Source organism: Lolium perenne, chromosome 5 (assembly GCF_019359855.2).
Source record: "Lolium perenne isolate Kyuss_39 chromosome 5, Kyuss_2.0, whole genome shotgun sequence".
In the NCBI taxonomy this organism is placed as follows: Eukaryota; Viridiplantae; Streptophyta; class Magnoliopsida; order Poales; family Poaceae; genus Lolium; species Lolium perenne.
In genome coordinates this window covers 175626181-175632727 of record NC_067248.2, presented here as the reverse complement: position 1 = coordinate 175632727, position 6547 = coordinate 175626181, and positions in this window count along the sequence as shown.

Below are 6547 nucleotides of genomic sequence, written 5' to 3'. Positions count from 1 at the left end.
TGGGATCCGATGAATAGAGAATACTTGTTATGTTGATTATCAAAGTTATGTCTATGTGTTGTTTATGATCTTGCATGCTCTCCGTTACTAGTAGATGCTCTGGCCAAGTAGATGCTTTTAACTCCAAGAGGGAGTATTTATGCTCGATAGTGGGTTCATGTCTCCGTGAATCTGGGGAAGTGACAGAAATCTCTAAGATTATGGATGTGCTATTGCCACTAGGGATAAAACATTAGTGCTATGTTCGAGGATATAGTTACTGATTACATTACGCGCAATACTTAATGCAATTGTCTGTTGTTAGCAACTTAATACTGGAGGGGGTTCGGATGATAACCTGAAGGTGGACTTTTTAGGCATAGATGCATGCTGGATAGCTGTCTATGTACTTTGTCGTAATGCCCAATTAAATCTCACAATACTCATCATAATATGTATGTGCATGGTCATGCCCTCTTTATTTGTCAATTGCCCAACTGTAATTTGTTCACCCAACATGTTGTTTATCTTATGGGAGAGACACCTCTAGTGAACTGTGGACCCCGGTCCAATTCTCTATACTGAAATACAATCTACTGCAATACTGTTCTACTGTTTTATGCAAACAATCATCATCCACACTATACATCTAATCCTTTGTTACAGCAAGCCGGTGAGATTGACAACCTCACTGTTTCGTTGGGGCAAAGTACTTTGGTTGTGTTGTGCAGGTTCCACGTTGGCGCCGGAATCCCTGGTGTTGCGCCGCACTACATCCCGCCGCCATCAACCTTCAACGTGCTTCTTGGCTCCTACTGGTTCGATAAACCTTGGTTTCATACTGAGGGAAAACTTGCCGCTGTACACATCACACCTTCCTCTTGGGGTTCCCAACGGACGCGTGCTGTACGCGTATCAATACCTTTTCTAAATATTTGAACAAACTTTAGAAAGTTTTAGTAACCCAAATTGCATGCTCTTCCCCTCGGCGCGATGTTGATCTCATTGAAATGTTGAATAATAATGTCTTCGTTCACGTATCATCTACATCATTGAGGTTTCCATATACATTATGTTTACATGTGAAGGCGACGAACAATAGTTCTGGGGCCGGGGAAAATAGAATAGCGGCATAGTAGAGTAACAACAAAGGGAAAAGATAGAGCGCCCGTGGGCTATATATTGGTGAGTTCAGTAGAGGGGACCGTGTATGCAATAATTCCGAACATATTAAAACTGGTAGAAACTAAAAATCACATTCGCCAATGAAAAATACTATCTAAATTAGTGTTTTATACTTCTTGATATTCTCCCGTGCAACGCACGGGCATTCAACTAGTCTGAAGTTAAAATTGTTTGTGCTTACAAGAAAGATGCATGATTGTTTCTATCACATGTATATTTGTTTGTTTCCCTCAACTCTTGTGATTGCTAATTAACCTTGCTAGCCAAAAACCCGCACTGAGAGGGAATGCTTCTCGTGCATCCATACCTTAACCCAAACCTATGCCATTTGTGTCCACCATATCTACCTACTACATGGTATTTCCTGCCATTCCAAGTAAATACTTCGTGTGCTACCTTTAAATAATTCAAAATTTACTATCTCTTATTTGTGTCAATGTTTTATAGCTCATGAGGAAGTATGTGGTGTTTTATCTTTCAATCTTGTTGGGCAACTTTCACCAATGGACTAGTGGCTTCATCCACTTATCCAATAATTTTGCAAAAAGAGCTGGCAATGGGATTCCCAGTCCCAAATTAATTAACCTAAATAGACACTCCTCCATGGTATGTGATTGTTGGACGGCACCCGAAGGATTCGGTTAGCCATGGCTTGAGAAAGCAAAGGAGGGGAGGAGTGTCATCTAAATAAAACTAAAATAAAAGGCACTCCTTCATGGTATGAGATTGTTGGACGGCACCCGAGGATTCGGTTAGCCATGGTTTGTGAAAGCAAGGTTGGAAGGAGTGCCAAAATAAAACTTTATGGGAGCCGCTCTTCGAGAGTTTGTCTGGCAAGGGGGTTAGAGTACCCGCTAACAGTCGTTGACAACAACAAACACCTCTCAAAATATTACTTTTATTCTCTTTATATGATTTCAAAACTGAAAAAGCTCTAGCACATGATTTAATCCCTGCTTCCCTCTGCGAAGGGCCTGTCCTTTACTTTATGTTGAGTCAGTAAACCTATTTACCTCCATCTCAAGCAAGCATTTGAGTTGTTGTGATCAAACCATTATATTGTGATTTGCTTCATCATATCTTTTACTCTTCCTTGTTTAGTACAAGTTTTATCTGAATGAATATAGCTTTGGAAGTTATCAATGATCATGAGGAGATTATTATGATTGAGTATGGAAGTTGTGCCATATAAACTTAACATGAGAGCGCTGCTCAATAGATAAATATAACCTGTTAATTGTTCTCTGACCAAGAACAAAGTTTGCCATCACCAACTATGATTTCTTATGCACCTTTATTTGTGACTACCTTATACTTGTTTCAAGTTGAATTATATGAGGAAGTTGTTTACTAGAATGTCTTGTGTGAATGAATATGATGCTTCTTGTCCGTATTTGATTTATCGACTCTTCACTCCATAAACATGTGGTCCTGTTTATCGAGTTCACTTTCGCTTGGGGACAAGCGAAGTCTAAGCTTGGGGGGAGTTGATACGTCCAATTTGCATTACTATTTTATATCATAATTTGCTGTTATTCATTGATATATTTCATATTTGGAGATAATACTTATGTTATTTCATCTATTTTGCATATTTTATGATTATTGGAGGATCGCGCACCGGAGTCAGGATTCTGCTGGAAAAAGCGCCGTCAGAATGCAATATTTCGGAAGATCAATAGTTGACGGAAATTATATGAAAAATCCTATTTTTCCAGAAGACGAAGGGAGCCAGAAGGGGGAGCCGAGGGGACCCGAGGTGGGCCCACCTCATAGGCCGGCGCGGCCCAAGGCCTGGCCGCGCCGCCCTTTGAGGAGGGGGCCCACAGCCCCCTCTCGCCTTCTTTTCTTCGCGTACGCCTTCGTCCCGAAAACCTAAGCTCGAGGGGGTACATCGCGAGGAGACACAGCCGCCTCTGCGGGGCGGAGAACACCAGAGAGAAAAGAGCTCTCCGGCAGGCTGAGATCCGCCGGGGAAATTCCCTCCCGGAGGGGGAAATCGACGCCATCGTCACCGTCATCGAGCTGGACATCATCTCCATCACCATCATCATCATCTTCATCATCATCACCGCCGTCTCCACCGCTGCACATCGCCACCGCTGTAGCAATTTGGGTTTGATCTTGATCGTTTGATAGGGGAAACTCTCCCGGTGTTGATTTCTACGTGTTATTGATGCTATTGAGTGAAACCGTTGAACCAAGGTTTATGTTCAGATTGTTATTCATTATCATATCACCTCTGATCATGTTCCATATGATGTCTCGTGAGTAGTTCGTTTAGTTCTTGAGGACATGGGTGAAGTCTAAATGTTAGTAGTGAAGTATGGTTGAGTAATATTCAATGTTATGATATTTAAGTTGTGGTGTTATTCTTCTAGTGGTGTCGTGTGAACGTCGACTACACGACACTTCACCTTTATGGGCCTAGGGGAATGCATCTTGTACTCGTTTGCCAATTGCGGGGTTGCCGGAGTGACAGAAACCTGAACCCCCGTTGGTATATCGATGCAGGAGGGATAGCAGGATCTCAGAGTTTAAGGCTGTGGTTAGATTTATCTTAATTACTTTCTTGTAGTTGCGGATGCTTGCAAGGGGTATAATCACAAGTATGTATTAGTCCTAGGAAGGGCGGTACATTAGCATAGGTTCACCCACACAACACTTATCAAAACAATGAAGATTAATTAGCCGTATGTAGCGAAAGCACTAGACTAAAATCCCGTGTGTCCTCGAGAACGTTTGGTCATTATAAGTAAACAAACCGGCTTGTCCATTGTGCTAAAAAGGATTGGGCCACTCGCTGCAATTATTATTCTCGCACTTTACTTACTCGTACTTTATTCATCTGTTAGATCAAAACCCCCTGAATACTTGTCTGTGAGCATTTACAGTGAATCCTTCATCGAAAGTGCTTGTCAACACCTTCTGCTCCTCGTTGGGATCGACATTCTTACTTATCGAAGATACTACGATACACCCCCTATAGTTGTGGGTCATCAGTCACTAAAACAAACACAAGGATGAACCGGTGCAGCAAAACTCACATAAAAGACATATTGTAAACATTATAAGACACTACACCGTCTTCCTTGTTGTTCAATCCTTACTAGAAATTATCTAGACTTTAGAGAGACCAATTATGCAAACCAAATTTTAGCAAGCTCTATGTATTTCTTCATTAATAGGTACAAAGTATATGATACAAGAGCTTAAACATGAGCACAAAAATTGCCAAGTATCAATTTATCCAAGACATTTTACCAATTACTACATGTAGCATTTCCCGTTTCCAACCATATAACAATTTAACGAAGAAGATTCAACCTTCGCCATGAATACTATGAGTAAAGCCTAAGGACATATTTGTCCATATGCAACAACGGAGCGTGTCTCTCTCCCACACAAAGAATGCTAGAATCCATTTTATTCAAACAAAACAAAAATAAAAACAAACCGACGCTCCAAGCAAAATACATAAGATGTGATGGAATAAAAATATAGTTTCACAAGAGGAACCTGATAATGTTGTCGATGAAGAAGGGGATGCCTTGGGCATCCCCAAGCTTAGACGCTTGAGTCTTCTTGAAATATGCAGGGGTGAACCACCGGGGCATCCCCAAGCTTAGAGCTTTCACTCTCCTTGATCATATTGTATCATCTCCCTCTCTTGATCCTTGAAAACTTCCTCCACACCAAACTCAAAACAACTCATTAGAGGGTTAGTGCACAATCAAAATTTACATGTTCAGAGGTGACATAATCATTCTTAACACTTCTGGACATTGCACAAAGCTACTGAAAGTTAATGGAATCGAAAAATCCATCAAGCATAGCAAAACAGGCAATGCGAAATAAAAGGCAGAATCTGTCAAAACAGAACAGTTCGTAAATATGAATTTTATTGAGGCACCAAACTTGCTCAAATGAAAATTCTCAAATTGAATGAAAGTTGCGTACATATCTGAAGATCACTCACGTAAATTGGCATAATTTTCTGAGTTACCTACAGAGAATTTTGCCCAGATTCGTGACAACAAAGAAATCTGTTTCTGCGCAGTAATCCAAATCTAGTATGAACCTTACTATCAACGACTTTACTTGGCACAACTATGCAACAAAATAATATAAGGAGAGGTTGCTACAGTAGTAACAACTTCCAAGACTCAAAAATAAAATAAAAGTGCAGTAGTAAAAATATGGGTTGTCTCCCATAAGCGCTTTTCTTTAACGCCTTTCAGCTAGGCGCAGAAAGTGTATATCAAGTGTTATCAAGAGACGAAGTATCAACATCATAATTTTTTCTAATAATAGAATCAAAAGGTAACTTCATTCTCTTTCTAGGGAAGTGTTCCATACCTTTCTTGAGAGGAAATTGATATTTAATATTACCTTCCTTCATATCAATGATAGCACCAACAGTTCGAAGAAAAGGTCTTCCCAATATAATGGGACAAGATGCATTGCATTCAATATCCAAGACAACGAAATCAATGGGGACAAGGTTATTGTTAACGGTAATGCAAACATCATCAACTCTCCCCAAAGTTTTCTTTGTAGAGTTATCAGCAAGATTAACATCCAAATAACAATTTTTCAATGGTGGCAAGTCAAGCATATTATAGATTTTCTTAGGCATAACGGAAATACTTGCACCAAGATCACATAAAGCATTACAATCAAAGTCATTGACCTTCATCTTAATGATGGGCTCCCAACCATCCTCTAGCTTCCTAGGAATAGAAGCTTCGCGTTCTAATTTCTCTTCTCTAGCTTTTATGAGAGCATTTGTAATATGTTTTGTGAAAGCCAAATTTATAGCACTAGCATTAGGACTCTTAGCAAGTTTTTGTAAGAACTTTATAACTTCAGAGATGTGGCAATCATCAAAATCCAAACCATTATAATCTAAAGCAATGGGATCATCATCCCCAATGTTGGAAAAAATTTCAGCAGTTTTATCACGAGCTTTAGCTTTAGCGATTTCAGCAGTTTTTAGCTTTGCATTAGAAGTGGAAACATTTCCAACACCAATTCTTTTACCATTATTAGTAGGAGGTGCAGCAACATGTGAAGCATTAGCATTGCTAGTAGTGGTAATAGTCCAAACTTTAGCTATATTATCTTCTTTAGCATTTTCTTCTTTCTCCCACCTAGCACGCAATTCGGCCATCAATCTTATATTCTCATTAATTCTAACTTGGATGGCATTTGCTGTAGTAACAATTTTATTATTATGATTTTCATTAGGCATAACTTTCGATTTCAAAAGATCAACATCAGCAGCAAGACTATCGACTTTAGAAGTGGGTATATCGATTTTCCCAAGCTTTTCTTCAACAGATTTGTTAAAAGCAGTTTGTGTACTAATAAATTCTTTAAG